The 17490-nt window shown below is 44.8% G+C and overlaps 1 protein-coding gene across 2 annotated transcripts in view; it reads left to right on the top strand.

Annotated features, from left to right (window-relative positions):
• Window positions 1-17490, top strand: part of fbln5 (fibulin 5) — a 75212-nt gene that overhangs the window by 30502 nt on the left and 27220 nt on the right. The window lies entirely within an intron of this gene.

Below are 17490 nucleotides of genomic sequence, written 5' to 3'. Positions count from 1 at the left end.
TAAGGAGGTTCCCACAAGAACCCCCACCAACTAAGGAGGTTCCCACAAGAACCCCCACCAACTAAGGATGTTCCCACAAGAACCCCCACCAACTAAGGATGTTCCCACAAGAACCCCCACCAACTAAGGATGTTCCCACAAGAACCCCCACCAACTAAGGATGTTCCCACAAGAACCCCCACCAACTAAGGAGGTTCCCACAAGAACCCCCACCAACTAAGGATGTTCTCACAAGAACCCCCACCAACTAAGGATGTTCCCACAAGAACCCCCACCAACTAAGGATGTTCCCACAAGAACCCCCACCAACTAAGGATGTTCCCACAAGAACCCCCACCAACTAAGGAGGTTCCCACAAGAACCCCCACCAACTAAGGAGGTTCCCACAAGAACCCCCACCAACTAAGGAGGTTCTCACAAGAACCCCCACCAACTAAGGAGGTTCCCACAAGAACCCCCACCAACTAAGGAGGTTCCCACAAGAACCCCCACCAACTAAGGATGTTCCCACAAGAACCCCCACCAACTAAGGAGGTTCCCACAAGAACCCCCACCAACTAAGGAGGTTCCCACAAGAACCCCCACCAACTAAGGAGGTTCCCACAAGAACCCCCACCAACTAAGGAGGTTCCCACAAGAACCCCCACCAACTAAGGAGGTTCCCACAAGAACCCCCACCAACTAAGGAGGTTCCCACAAGAACCCCCACCAACTAAGGATGTTCCCACAAGAACCCCCACCAACTAAGGATGTTCCCACAATAACCCCCACCAACTAAGGAGGTTCCCACAAGAACCCCACCAACTAAGGAGGTTCCCACAAGAACCCCCACCAACTAAGGATGTTCCCACAAGAACCCCACCAACTAAGGAGGTTCCCACAAGAACCCCCACCAACTAAGGATGTTCCCACAAGAACCCCCACCAACTAAGGAGGTTCCCACAAGAACCCCCACCAACTAAGGAGGTTCCCACAAGAACCCCCACCAACTAAGGAGGTTCCCACAAGAACCCCCACCAACTAAGGAGGTTCCCACAAGAACCCCCACCAACTAAGGAGGTTCCCACAAGAACCCCCACCAACTAAGGAGGTTCCCACAAGAACCCCACCAACTAAGGAGGTTCCCACAAGAACCCCCACCAACTAAGGAGGTTCCCACAAGAACCCCCACCAACTAAGGATGTTCCCACAAGAACCCCCACCAACTAAGGAGGTTCCCACAAGAACCCCCACCAACTAAGGAGGTTCCCACAAGAACCCCCACCAACTAAGGAGGTTCCCACAAGAACCCCCACCAACTAAGGAGGTTCCCACAAGAACCCCCACCAACTAAGGAGGTTCCCACAAGAACCCCCACCAACTAAGGAGGTTCCCACAAGAACCCCCACCAACTAAGGAGGTTCCTCGATGAACCCCACCTTCTATGGGGTTGGGGTTCTAAGAACCTTAGAACCCTAAGGTTCTTCAAATAACTTTGAGGATCTTAGAAGAACCCTTGTTGAACCACACATTTTTAGAGTGTCGTTATCGTTAATCTTAAATACCGGTTTGTAGACTGCCTTGACCAGTTGTAACCTCCCATCCAGCTGTTGGCACCGTTGTGCAATTCTGTGCTCACCAAACACTAGAACCAAGGAATTTTCTTATATACTTTGACTAGAACACTGAAGTAGGAGATTGGAGACGACTTAGTTTTGATTTCAAACTTTCTGGACTAACGAGTTTACACAACAGTCATAACTTACACATCCAGTCATCATTGTCCTTCGACAGCTTTATCAATTGATTAAGTAATACATGAATGGTTGAAGGTTTGTTACTAAAGCTAGGTTGAAGGGAGGTTACTATAGGGAGATTATATGGTTGAAGGAAGGTTACTATAGGGAGATTATATGGTTGAAGGGAGGTTACTAAAGCTAGGTTGAAGGGAGGTTACTATAGGGAGATTATATGGTTGAAGGGAGGTTACTATAGGGAGATTATATGGTTGAAGGAAGGTTACGAAGGTTACTATAGCTAGGTTGTATGGTTGAAGACCAGAGTCCTATTCCCTACATAATACACTACTTTAGACCAGAGCCCTATTCCCTATATAGTGCACTACTTTAGACCAGGGCCCTATTCCCTATATAGTACACTACTTTAGACCAGACCTCTACATGTACTATACAGGGAAGAGGGTGCCATCTGTGACGCTGACCACCCCTAACCCCTAACCCTAACCCTAACCCTAACCCTAACCCTAACCCTAACCCTAACCCTACCCTAACCCTAACCCTAACCCTACCCTTACCCTAACCCTAACCCTAACCCTACCCTTACCCTAACCCTAACCCTAACCCTAACCCTAACCCTTACCCCCTAACCCTACCCTTACCCTAACCCTTAACCCTTAACCCTTACCCTTACCCTTACCCTTACCCTTACCCTAACCGGGCCGGACTGCAGACTTTATCATTTATCACAGCTGCCTGTTTAAACAAGAACACTTTGCTTAGCTGACTTCTCACCCACCCTGCTCTCCCTCCCTCCCTCCCTCCCTCCCTCCCTCCCTCCCTCCCTCCCTCCTCTCCCTCCCTCCCTGCTCTCCCTCCCTCCCTGCCTCCCTCCCTCCCTCCCTTCCCTCCCTGCTCTCCCTCCCTCCCTCCCTCCTCCCTCCCTCCCTTCCTCCCTGCTCTCCCTCCCCTCCCTCCCTCCCTCCCTGCTCTCCCTCCCTCCCTGCTCTCCCTCCCTCCCTGCCTCCCTGCTCTCACTCCCTCCCTCCCCTCCCTCCCTCCCTCCCTCCCTCCCTCCCTCCCCCTGCCCTCCCTCCCTGCTCTCCCTCCCTCCCTGCTCTCACTCCCTCCCTCCCTCCTTGCTCTCCCTCCCTCCCTCCCTGCTCTCCCTCCCTCTATAAAATGACTTCATTGTCTGAGAACCATGAACAGTTTGGAATTTAGATTTGTAATATATCCACATAAGGAAATGTAATGTTATGTGGTGATTATGGGGTACTGTGTGAACCTGTTTAAGTTACATGAATTTCACCCAGAACATTAGTCTTTAATCTAGTGTAATACATTAGTGACTTTTCTACCACCTAACAAGGTTACTTCACGATCATTAGTGACTTTTCTACCACCTAACAAGGTTACTTCACCATCATTAGTGACTTTTCTACCACCTAACAAGGTTACTTCACGATCATTAGTGACTTTTCTACCACATATCAAGGTTAAGAGACGGTTCTAAATGTACTGGGGTGGGGGACAGTTCTAAATGTACTGGGGGATGGTTCTAAATGTACTGGGGTGGGGGACGGTTCTAAATGTACTGGGGGACGGTTCTAAATGTACTGGGGTGGGGGACGGTTCTAAATGTACTGGGGGACGGTTCTAAATGTACTGGGGTGGGGGACGGTTCTAAATGTACTGGGGGACGGTTCTAAATGTACTGGGGTGTGGGACGGTTCTAAATGTACTGGGGTGGGGGACAGTTCTAAATGTACTGGGGGACTGTTCTAAATGTACTGGGGTGGGGGACAGTTATAAATGTACTGGGGTGGGGGACGGTTCTAGATGTACTGGGGTGGGGGACAGTTCTAAATGTACTGGGGTGGGAGGACAGTTCTAAATGTACTGGGGACGGTTCTAAATGTACTGGGGGACGGTTCTAAATGTACTAGGATGGGGGACGGTTCTAAATGTACTGTGGTGGGGAGATGGTTCTAAATGTACTGGGGTGGGGGACAGTTCTAAATGTACTGGGGTGGGGGACAGTTCTAAATGTACTGGGGTGGGGGGACGGTTCTAAATGTACAAGACATGCCACCAGAGGTCTATTCACAGTCCCCAAGTCCAGAACAGACTATGGGAGGACCACAGTACTACATAGAGCCATGACTACATGGAACTCTATTCCACATCAGGTAACTGATGCAGTAAAATTATATTTAAAAAACACAGGGATGTGAAGCAACACAAACATTGGCACAGACACACACACCACACACACACACACAATAACATATGCACTATACATATACATGTATTTAGTACTTTAGTACTGTAGATATGTGGTAGTGGTGGAGTAGGGGCCTGAGGACACCCAATGTGTTGTGAAATTTGTATTGTAATTGTATTGTAATGTTTTAAAATGGTATAAACTGCCTTGGGGATCCATAATAAAACCCAGGAAGAGTAGCTGCTGCCTTGGCAGGAACTAATGGGGATCCATAATAAACCCCAGGAAGAGTAGCTGCTGCCTTTGCAGGAACTAATGAGGATCCATAATAAACCCCAGGAAGAGTAGCTGCTGCTTTGGCAGAAACTAATGGGGATCCATAATAAACCCCAGGAAGAGTAGCTGCTGCCTTGGCAGGAACTAATGGGGATCCATAATAAACCCCAGGAAGAGTAGCTTCTGCCTTGACAGGAACTAATGGGGATCCATAATAAACCCCAGGAAGAGTAGCTGCTGCCTTAGCAGGAACTAATGAGGATCCATAATAAACCCCAGGAAGAGTAGCTGCTGCCTTGGCAGGAACTAATGGGGATCCATAATAAAACCCAGGAAGAGTAGCTGCTGCCTTGGCAGGAACTAATGGGGATCCATAATAAAACCCAGGAAGAGTAGCTGCTGCCTTGGCAGGAACTAATGGGGATCCATAATAAACCCCAGGAAGAGTAGCTTCTGCCTTGACAGGAACTAATGAGGATCCATAATAAACCCCAGGAAGAGTAGCTGCTGCCTTAGCAGGAACTAATGGGGATCCATAATAAAACCCAGGAAGAGTAGCTGCTGCCTTGGCAGGAACTAATGGGGATCCATAATAAACCCCAGGAAGAGTAGCTGCTGCCTTTGCAGGAACTAATGAGGATCCATAATAAACCCCAGGAAGAGTAGCTGCTGCTTTGGCAGAAACTAATGGGGATCCATAATAAACCCCAGGAAGAGTAGCTGCTGCCTTGGCAGGAACTAATGGGGATCCATAATAAACCCCAGGAAGAGTAGCTGCTGCCTTAGCAGGAACTAATGAGGATCCATAATAAACCCCAGGAAGAGTAGCTGCTGCCTTGGCAGGAACTAATGGGGATCCATAATAAACCCCAGGAAGAGTAGCTGCTGCCTTGGCAGGAACTAATGGGGATCCATAATAAACCCCAGGAAGAGTAGCTGCTGCCTTGGCAGGACCTAATGGGGATCCATAATAAACCCCAGGAAGAGTAGCTGCTGCCTTGGCAGGAACTAATGGGGATCCATAATAAACCCCAGGAAGAGTAGCTGCTGCCTTGGCAGGAACTAATGGGGATCCATAATAAACCCCAGGAAGAGTAGCTGCTGCCTTGGCAGGAACTAATGGGGATCCATAATAAACCCCAGGAAGAGAAGATGCTGCCTTGGCAGGAACTAATGGGGATCCATAATTAATACAAATACAAATGGACATTAGACCGATGGCAATCTGTCCTTTGGTCTGATGAGCCCAAATTTGAGAGTTTTGGTTCCAACCGCTGTGACTTTGTGAGACGCAGAGTAGGTAAATGGATGATCTGACACGTGTGGTTCCCACCGTGAAGCATGGAGGAGGTTTGATGTTGTGGGGGTGTTTTGCTGGTGGTACTATCAGCGATTTATTTAGAATTCAAGGCACACTTAACCAGCATGGCTACCACAGCATTCTGCAAGGCTACGACATCCCATCTGGTTTGGGCTTTAAAAACAAACAAAAAAATATATATATTTTACCTTTATTTAACCAGGTATGCCAGTTGAGAACACCTTTATTTAACCATGTAGGCCAGTTGAGAATACCTTTATTTAACCAGGTAGGCCAGTTGAGAACACCTTTATTTAACCAGGTAGGCTAGTTGAGAACACCTTTATTTAACCAGGTAGGCCAGTTGAGAATACCTTTATTTAACCAGGTAGGCCAGTTGAGAACACCTTTATTTAACCAGGTAGGCTAGTTGAGAACACCTTTATTTAACCAGGTAGGCCAGTTGAGAATACCTTTATTTAACCAGGTAGGCCAGTTGAGAACACCTTTATTTAACCAGGTAGGCCAGTTGAGAACACCTTTATTTAAACCAGGTAAGCCAGTTGAGAACAAGTTCTCATGTACAACTGCGACCTGGCCAAGATAAAGCATAGCGACACAAACAACAACACAGAGTTACACATGGAATAAACAAACGTACATTCAATAATACAGTAGAAAAATGTATATACGGTGTGTGCAAATGAGGTAGGATAAGAGAGGTAAGGCAAAAAATAGGCCCTAGTGGCTAAATAATTACAATATAGCAAATAAACACTGGAGTGATAGATGTGCAGAAGATTAATGTGCAAGTAGAAATACTGCAGTGCAAAGTAACAAAATAAATAAATAACAGTATGGGGATGAGGGAGTTGAATGGGCTATTTTACAGATGGGCTGTTACGGCCGTCAAAAGAAGTGGACCAAGGTGCAGCGTGGTGCAGCGTACATTTTCCTTTCCCCACATTTTACTTTTATTGTAAAATTACGCCACTTAGCTTACAGGGCTAAGTGCCACAACCAAAGTTAACTACCCACAATCACAGGTGGGAAAAATGGCTGCCTAAGTATGGTTCCCAATCAGAGACAACGATAGACAGCTGTCCCTGATTGAGAACCTTACCCGGCCAAAACAAAGAAATACAAAAACATAGAAAATAGAACATAGAATGCCCACCCCACATCACACCCTGACCTAACCAAATAGAGAAATAAAACGGCTCTCTAAGGTCAGGGCGTGACATGGGCTATGTACAGGTGCAGTGATCTGTGAGCTGCTCTGACAGCTGGTGCTTAAAGTTAGTTGATTTGGTTAGTTGGTTGGTTTGCGCTTAGTGGGACTATCAATTGTTTTTCAACGGGACAATGACCCAACACACCTCCAGGCTGTGCAAGGGCTATTTGACCAAGAAAGAGAGTGCATCAGATGACCTGGCCTCCACAATCCCACGACCTCAACCCAATTGAGATGGTTTGGGATGAGTCGGACCGCAGAGTGAAGGAAAAGCAGCCAACATGTGCTCAGCATATGCGGGGAGAAATGCTTCAAGACTGTCAGAAAAGCATTCCAGGGGAAGCAGGCCAAGAGTGTGCAAAGCTGTCATCAAGGGAAAAAGTTGGCTACTTTGAAGAATTTGTCTAACACTTTTTTTGGTTACTACAGGATTCCGTGAGTTATTTTATAGTTTTGATGTCGTCACTATTATTGCACAATGTAGAAAATAATAGAATACAGAAAATCCCGGGAATGAGTAGGTCTGTCCAAACTTTTGACTGGTTGTGTGTATATATATATATATATATATAATATAATAATATATGCCATTTAGCAGACGCTTTTATCCAAAGCGACTTACAGTCATGTGTGCATACATTCTACGTATGGGTGGTCCCGGGAATCGAACACACTACCCTGGCGTTACAAGCGCCATGCTCTACCAACTGTGCTACAGAAGGCTATATATATATATATATACAGTAATGGGAAGCACAAATAAAACATCACAAATCCCCCAGAAAACGGTTAGATTCCTCCAGAAATACGCCCCCAAATCAATACTCTAAACCTCCCGAACGGCACCAAGACATCAAGATGATCAATACTCTAAACCGCCCGAACGGCACCAAGACATCAAGATGATCAATACTCTAAACCGCCCGAACGGCACCAAGACATCAAGATGATCAATACTCTAAACCGCCCGAACGGCACCAAGACATCAAGATGATCAATACTCTAAACCTCCCGAACGGCACCAAGACATCAAGATGATCAATACTCTAAACCTCCCGAACGGCACCAAGACATCAAGATGATCAATACTCTAAACCGCCCGAACGGCACCAAGACATCAAGATGATCAATACTCTAAACCTCCCGAACGGCACCAAGACATCAAGATGATCAATACTCTAAACCTCCCGAACGGCACCAAGACATCAAGATGATCAATACTCTAAACCTCCCGAATGGCACCAAGACATCAAGATGATCAATACTCTAAACCTCCCGAACGGCACCAAGACATCAAGATGATCAATACTCTAAACCGCCCGAACGGCACCAAGACATCAAGATGATCAATACTCTAAACCTCCCGAACGGCACCAAGACATCAAGATGATCAATACTCTAAACCTCCCGAACGGCACCAAGACATCAAGATGATCAATACTCTAAACCGCCCGAACGGCACCAAGACATCAAGATGATCAATACTCTAAACCTCCCGAACGGCACCAAGACATCAAGATGATCAATACTCTAAACCTCCCGAACGGCACCAAGACATCAAGATGATCAATACTCTAAACCGCCCGAACGGCACCAAGACATCAAGATGATCAATACTCTAAACCGCCCGAACGGCACCAAGACATCAAGATGATCAATACTCTAAACCGCCCGAACGGCACCAAGACATCAAGATGATCAATACTCTAAACCTCCCGAACGGCACCAAGACATCAAGATGATCAATACTCTAAACCGCCCGAATGGCACCAAGACATCAAGATGATCAATACTCTAAACCGCCCGAACGGCACCAAGACATCAAGATGATCAATACTCTAAACCGCCCGAACGGCACCAAGACATCAACATGATCAATACTCTAAACCGCCCGAACGGCACCAAGACATCAAGATGATCAATACTCTAAACCGCCCGAACGGCACCAAGACATCAAGATGAAGCGTATTTTTGAATTTTGTTCCAGCAATACAGTGCTTTTAAACTAAAAGCAGATTTACCGAGCTCGGTGGAGACGCTAGGAAACCTCAAAAAGTCCTGTGAACGGCAACTCAGGTGTTTATGCTTCAGCAGCAAAGTTAGACGAGATGGAAGTTTAGGAAGTAGCGCCTCATAAACAAAAATAGAGTATTTTTGGTCTGTAACGTCCTACCAACCTTTTTGATACAGGATACAGTGATGAGTATAAAAACTGTCATCTGTAACAAAACGAAGGGCACTGTGGGAGATGGAATCCAAAGGTTTAAGAGTTTTAGCAGCTATGATAAATAACATAATCAACAACACATCAAACAGTTTACTGAATAATCTGCTTCCTACTGCTTCGAGGAAGACACCGTCTGTTTCTGTAGGAATAATTGTTCCAGCAAAAGACAGTGCTGTTTCTGTTGGAATAATCTGCTTCCTACTGCTTAGAGAAAGACACCGTCTGTTTCTGTGGAGAATCTGCTTCCTAAACTTCAAAAGACACCGTCTGTTTCTGTAGGAATAATCTGTTCCTACTGCTTCAGAGAAAGACACCGTCTGTTTCTGTAGGAATAATCTGCTTCCTACTGCTTAAAAAGACACCGTCTTTTCTGTAGGAATAATCTGCTTCCTACTGATTAGAGGAAGACACCGTCTGTTTCTGTAGGAATAATCTGCTTCCTACTGTAACAAAACGACACCGTCTGTTTCTGTAGGAATATCTGAATCCTACTGTTTAAGAGAAAGACACCGTCTGTTTCTGATAAATAATCTGCTTCCTACTGCTTAGAGGAAACACTGTTTTTCTGAATAATCTGCTTCCTACTGCTTAGAGAAAGACACTGTCTGTTTCTGTAGGAATAATCTGCTTCCTACTGCTTTTCTGTAGAATAATCTGAAAGACACCGTCTGTTTCTGTTGGAATAATCTGCTTCCTACTGCTTAGAGAAAGACACCGTCTGTTTCTGTAGGAATAATCTGCTTCCTACTGCTTAGAGAAAGACACCGTCTGTTTCTGTAGGAATAATCTGCTTCCTACTGCTTAGAGGAAGACACCGTCTGTTTCTGTAGGAATAATCTGCTTCCTACTGCTTAGAGGAAGACACCGTCTGTTTCTGTAGGAATAATCTGCTTCCTACTGCTTAGAGGAAGACACCGTCTGTTTCTGTAGGAATAATCTGCTTCCTACTGCTTAGAGAAAGACACCGTCTGTTTCTGTAGGAATAATCTGCTTCCTACTGCTTAGAGAAAGACACCGTCTGTTTCTGTAGGAATAATCTGCTTCCTACTGCTTAGAGAAAGACACCGTCTGTTTCTGTAGGAATAATCTGCTTCCTACTGCTTAGAGAAGACACCGTCTGTTTCTGTAGGAATAATCTGCTTCCTACTGCTTAGAGAAAGACACCGTCTGTTTCTGTAGGAATAATCTGCTTCCTACTGCTTAGAGAAAGACACCGTCTGTTTCTGTAGGAATAATCTGCTTCCTACTGCTTAGAGGAAGACACCGTCTGTTTCTGTAGGAATAATCTGCTTCCTACTGCTTAGAGAAAGACACCGTCTGTTTCTGTAGGAATAATCTGCTTCCTACTGCTTAGAGAAAGACACCGTCTGTTTCTGTAGGAATAATCTGCTTCCTACTGCTTAGAGAAAGACACCGTCTGTTTCTGTAGGAATAATCTGCTTCCTACTGCTTAGAGAAAGACACCGTCTGTTTCTGTAGGAATAATCTGCTTCCTACTGCTTAGAGGAAGACACCGTCTGTTTCTGTAGGAATAATCTGCTTCCTACTGCTTAGAGAAAGACACCGTCTGTTTCTGTAGGAATAATCTGCTTCCTACTGCTTAGAGGAAGACACCGTCTGTTTCTGTAGGAATAATCTGCTTCCTACTGCTTAGAGAAAGACACCGTCTGTTTCTGTAGGAATAATCTGCTTCCTACTGCTTAGAGAAAGACACCGTCTGTTTCTGTAGGAATAATCTGCTTCCTACTGCTTAGAGAAGACACCGTCTGTTTCTGTAGGAATAATCTGCTTCCTACTGCTTAGAGAAAGACACCGTCTGTTTCTGTAGGAATAATCTGCTTCCTACTGCTTAGAAAGACACCGTCTGTTTCTGTAGGAATAATCTGCTTCCTACTGCTTAGAGGAAGACACCGTCTGTTTCTGTAGGAATAATCTGCTTCCTACTGCTTAGAGAAAGACACCGTCTGTTTCTGTAGGAATAATCTGCTTCCTACTGCTTAGAGAAAGACACCGTCTGTTTCTGTAGGAATAATCTGCTTCCTACTGCTTAGAGGAAAGACACCGTCTGTTTCTGTAGGAATAATCTGCTTCCTACTGCTTAGAGAAAGACACCGTCTGTTTCTGTAGGAATAATCTGCTTCCTACTGCTTAGAGAAAGACACCGTCTGTTTCTGTAGGAATAATCTGCTTCCTACTGCTTAGAGAAAGACACCGTCTGTTTCTGTAGGAATAATCTGCTTCCTACTGCTTAGAGGAAGACACCGTCTGTTTCTGTAGGAATAATCTGCTTCCTACTGCTTAGAGAAAGACACCGTCTGTTTCTGTAGGAATAATCTGCTTCCTACTGCTTAGAGAAAGACACCGTCTGTTTCTGTAGGAATAATCTGCTTCCTACTGCTTAGAGAAAGACACCGTCTGTTTCTGTAGGAATAATCTGCTTCCTACTGCTTAGAGAAAGACACCGTCTGTTTCTGTAGGAATAATCTGCTTCCTACTGCTTAGAGAAAGACACCGTCTGTTTCTGTAGGAATAATCTGCTTCCCACTGCTTAGAGAAAGACACCGTCTGTTTCTGTAGGAATAATCTGCTTCCTACTGCTTAGAGGAAGACACTGTCTGTTTCTGTAGGAATAATCTGCTTCCCACTGCTTAGAGGAAGACACCGTCTGTTTCTGTAGGAATAATCTGCTTCCTACTGCTTAGAGAAAGACACCGTCTGTTTCTATAGGAATAATCTGCTTCCCACTGCTTAGAGAAAGACACCGTCTGTTTCTGTAGGAATAATCTGCTTCCTACTGCTTAGAGGAAGACACTGTCTGTTTCTGTAGGAATAATCTGCTTCCTACTGCTTAGAGAAAGACACTGTCTGTTTCTGTAGGAATAATCTGCTTCCTACTGCTTAGAGAAAGACACCGTCTGTTTCTATAGGAATAATCTGCTTCCTACTGCTTAGAGGAAGACCCCGTCTGTTTCTGTAGGAATAATCTGCTTCCCACTGCTTAGAGGAAGACACCGTCTGTTTCTGTAGGAATAATCTGCTTCCTACTGCTTAGAGAAAGACACCGTCTGTTTCTGTAGAAAAATACAACTTTAAACTTTAAACTTTAAACAACTTTAGCTTCTTAACCAACTCATCTATATGTTTAAAAAACAAAACATCAAATACCTAGGTATTTATACGCGGGAACTCGTTCCATTGGAGAACCATCAGAGATAGGGATTCCTACATAGCTTTTAAATCTGACTGTAGTTTTGTCAGGGCAACAGTCAGATCAACAGCCAGATCAACAGTCAGATCAACAGTCAGATCAACAGTCAGGGCAACAGTCAGATCAACAGTCAGATCAACAGCCAGATCAACAGTCAGATCAACAGCCAGATCAACAGTCAGATCAACAGCCAGATCAACAGTCAGATCAACAGTCAGATCAACAGTCAGATCAACAGCCAGATCAACAGTCAGATCAACAGTCAGATCAACAGTCAGATCAACAGCCACATCAACAGCCTAATCAACAGTCAGATCAACAGTCAGGGCAACAGTCAGATCAACAGTCAGATCAACAGTCAGATCAACAGTCAGATCAACAGTCAGGGCAACAGTCAGATCAACAGCCACATCAACAGTCAGATCAACAGCCACATCAACAGCCTAATCAACAGTCAGGGCAACAGTCAGATCAACAGTCAGGGCAACAGTCAGATCAACAGCCAGATCAACAGTCAGATCAACAGTCAGATCAACAGTCAGATCAACAGTCAGATCAACAGTCAGATCAACAGCCAGATCAACAGTCAGATCAACAGTCAGATCAACAGTCAGGGCAACAGTCAGATCAACAGTCAGATCAACAGTCAGATCAACAGTCAGGGCAACAGTCAGATCAACAGCCAGATCAACAGTCAGATCAACAGTCAGATCAACAGTCAGATCAACAGCCACATCAACAGTCAGATCAACAGTCAGGGTAACAGTCAGGGTAACAGTCAGATCAACAGTCAGATCAACAGTCAGATCAACAGTCAGATCAACAGTCAGATCAACAGCCACATCAACAGTCAGATCAACAGTCAGGGTAACAGTCAGATCAACAGTCAGATCAACAGTCAGATTAACAGTCAGATCAACAGTCAGATTAACAGTCAGATTAACAGTCAGATCAACAGTCAGATCAACAGTCAGATCAACAGTCAGATCAACAGTCAGGGTAACAGTCAGGGTAACAGTCAGATCAACAGTCAGATCAACAGTCAGATCAACAGTCAGGGTAACAGTCAGATCAACAGTCAGATTAACAGTCAGGGTAACAGTCAGATCAACAGTCAGATTAACAGTCAGGGTAACAGTCAGATCAACAGTCAGATCAACAGTCAGATCAACAGTCAGATCAACAGTCAGATCAACAGTCAGATCAACAGTCAGATCAACAGTCAGATTAACAGTCAGATTAACAGTCAGGGTAACAGTCAGGGCAACAGTCAGATCAACAGTCAGATCAACAGTCAGATCAACAGTCAGATCAACAGTCAGATCAACAGTCAGATTAACAGTCAGGGTAACAGTCAGATCAACAGTCAGATTAACAGTCAGGGTAACAGTCAGATCAACAGTCAGATTAACAGTCAGGGTAACAGTCAGATCAACAGTCAGATCAACAGCCACATCAACAGTCAGATCAACAGTCAGATCAACAGTCAGGGTAACAGTCAGATCAACAGTCAGATTAACAGTCAGGGTAACAGTCAGATCAACAGTCAGATTAACAGTCAGGGTAACAGTCAGATCAACAGCCAGATCAACAGCCAGATCAACAGTCAGATCAACAGTCAGATCAACAGCCAGATCAACAGTCAGATCAACAGTCAGATCAACAGTCAGATCAACAGTCAGATCAACAGTCAGATTAACAGTCAGGGTAACAGTCAGATCAACAGTCAGATAACAGTCAGATCAACAGTCAGATCAACAGTCAGGGTAACAGTCAGATCAACAGTCAGATCAACAGTCAGATCAACAGTCAGATCAACAGTCAGATCAACAGTCAGATTAACAGTCAGATCAACAGTCAGATTAACAGTCAGGGTAACAGTCAGATCAACAGTCAGATCAACAGTCAGGGTAACAGTCAGATCAACAGTCAGATCAACAGTCAGATCAACAGTCAGATCAACAGTCAGATCAACAGTCAGGGTAACAGTCAGGGTAACAGTCAGATCAACAGTCAGATCAACAGTCAGATCAACAGTCAGATCAACAGTCAGGGTAACAGTCAGATCAACAGTCAGATCAACAGTCAGATCAACAGTCAGATTAACAGTCAGGGTAACAGTCAGATCAACAGTCAGATTAACAGTCAGATTAACAGTCAGATTAACAGTCAGATCAACAGTCAGATTAACAGTCAGATCAACAGTCAGGGTAACAGTCAGATTAACAGTCAGATTAACAGTCAGATTAACAGTCAGGGTAACAGTCAGATTAACAGTCAGATCAACAGTCAGATTAACAGTCAGATCAACAGTCAGATCAACAGTCAGATTAACAGTCAGATTAACAGTCAGATCAACAGTCAGATTAACAGTCAGATCAACAGTCAGATCAACAGTCAGATTAACAGTCAGATTAACAGTCAGATCAACAGTCAGATCAACAGTCAGATCAACAGCCACATCAACAGCCAGATCAACAGTCAGATCAACAGCCAGATCAACAGTCAGATCAACAGTCAGATCAACAGTCAGATCAACAGTCAGATCAACAGTCAGATCAACAGTCAGATCAACAGTCAGATTAACAGTCAGATCAACAGTCAGATCAACAGTCAGATCAACAGTCAGATCAACAGCCAGATCAACAGTCAGATCAACAGTCAGATCAACAGTCAGATTAACAGTCAGATCAACAGTCAGATCAACAGTCAGATTAACAGTCAGATCAACAGTCAGATCAACAGTCAGATCAACAGTCAGGGCAACAGCCAGATCAACAGTCAGATTAACAGTCAGATCAACAGTCAGATCAACAGCCACATCAACAGTCAGGGCAACAGTCAGATCAACAGCCAGATCAACAGCCACATCAACAGTCAGATCAACAGTCAGGGTAACAGTCAGATCAACAGTCAGATCAACAGTCAGATCAACAGTCAGGGTAACAGTCAGATCAACAGTCAGATCAACAGTCAGATCAACAGTCAGATTAACAGTCAGGGTAACAGTCAGATCAACAGTCAGATCAACAGTCAGATCAACAGTCAGATCAACAGTCAGGGCAACAGTCAGGGTAACAGTCAGATCAACAGCCAGATCAACAGTCAGATCAACAGTCAGATCAACAGTCAGATCAACAGTCAGATCAACAGTCAGATCAACAGCCAGATCAACAGTCAGATCAACAGCCAGATCAACAGTCAGGGCAACAGTCAGATCAACAGTCAGATCAACAGTCAGATCAACAGTCAGATCAACAGTCAGATCAACAGTCAGATCAACAGTCAGATCAACAGTCAGATTAACAGTCAGATCAACAGTCAGATTAACAGTCAGATTAACAGTCAGATCAACAGTCAGATCAACAGTCAGATCAACAGTCAGATCAACAGTCAGAGCAACAGCCAGATCAACAGCCACATCAACAGCCAGATCAACAGTCAGATCAACAGCCAGATCAACAGTCAGATCAACAGCCAGATCAACAGTCAGGGCAACAGTCAGATCAACAGTCAGATCAACAGTCAGATCAACAGTCAGATCAACAGTCAGAGCAACAGCCAGATCAACAGCCACATCAACAGCCAGATCAACAGTCAGATCAACAGCCAGATCAACAGTCAGATCAACAGCCAGATCAACAGTCAGGGCAACAGTCAGATCAACAGTCAGATCAACAGTCAGATCAACAGTCAGATCAACAGTCAGATCAACAGTCAGATTAACAGTCAGGGTAACAGTCAGATCAACAGTCAGATCAACAGTCAGATCAACAGCCAGATCAACAGTCAGATCAACAGTCAGATCAACAGTCAGATTAACAGTCAGATCAACAGTCAGATTAACAGTCAGATCAACAGTCAGATCAACAGTCAGATCAACAGTCAGGGCAACAGCCACATCAACAGTCAGATTAACAGTCAGATCAACAGTCAGATCAACAGCCACATCAACAGTCAGGGCAACAGTCAGATCAACAGCCAGATCAACAGCCACATCAACAGTCAGATCAACAGTCAGATAACAGTCAGATCAACAGTCAGATCAACAGTCAGATCAACAGTCAGGGTAACAGTCAGATCAACAGTCAGATCAACAGTCAGATCAACAGTCAGATTAACAGTCAGGGTAACAGTCAGATCAACAGCCAGATCAACAGTCAGATCAACAGTCAGATCAACAGTCAGATCAACAGTCAGATCAACAGTCAGATCAACAGTCAGATCAACAGTCAGATCAACAGTCAGATCAACAGCCAGATCAACAGTCAGATCAACAGTCAGGGTAACAGACAGATCAACAGACAGATCAACAGTCAGATCAACAGCACACATAATGCTATCATCCAAATCTAGATTAAGTTTAAAAAATAAATTAAAAACTAATAATAATAATTACAGATTTACCAATGGTGTTTATATCAATAGTGAAGAGAACAGGTACCAAAATCGATCCCTGTTTTACACATTTACGTACTTCAAGAAATTCAGACTTAACTCTATAAATCAGGATGGCCTGAATTCAGACTTAACTCTATAAATCAGGATGGCCTGAATTCAGACTTGACTCTATAAATCTGGTTTTGACCTTTTTGTCTGTCCACGACCATTCTCCCTGTTGGATTATTAAACATCTAAGAGTGAGACAGGCTGAGAGAGTGATGAGACAGGCAGAGAGAGTGATGAGACAGGCAGGGAGAGGGATGAGACAGGCAGAGAGTGTAATGAGACAGGCAGAGAGAGGGATGAGACAGGCAGGGAGAGGGATGAGACAGACAGAGAGAGTGATGAGACAGGCAGAAAGAGTGATGAGACAGACAGAGAGAGTGATGAGACAGATAGAGAGAGTGATGAGACAGGCTGAGAGAGTGATTAGACAGGCAGAGAGAGTGATGAGACAGGCAGAGAGAGTGATGAGACAGGCAGAGATACTGATGAGACAGGCAGGGAGAGGGATGAGACAGGCAGAGAGTGTAATGAGACAGGCAGAGAGAGGGATGAGACAGGCAGAGAGAGGGATGAGACAGGCAGGGAGAGGGATGAGACAGGCAGGGAGAGGGATGAGACAGGCAGGGAGAGGGATGAGACAGGCAGAGAGAGGGATGAGACAGGCAGGGAGAGTGATGAGACAGGCAGAGAGAGTGATGAGACAGGCAGAGAGTGTGATGAGACAGGCAGAGAGAGTGATGAGACAGGCAGAGAGAGGGATGAGACAGGCAGGGAGAGGGATGAGACAGGCAGAGAGAGGGATGAGACAGGCAGAGAGAGTGATGAGACAGGCAGAGAGAGTGATGAGACAGGCA

Source organism: Oncorhynchus keta, chromosome 29 (genome assembly GCF_023373465.1).
Source record: "Oncorhynchus keta strain PuntledgeMale-10-30-2019 chromosome 29, Oket_V2, whole genome shotgun sequence".
NCBI classification, from domain to species: Eukaryota; Metazoa; Chordata; class Actinopteri; order Salmoniformes; family Salmonidae; genus Oncorhynchus; species Oncorhynchus keta.
This window is presented reverse-complemented; position numbering and strand designations above follow the sequence as displayed.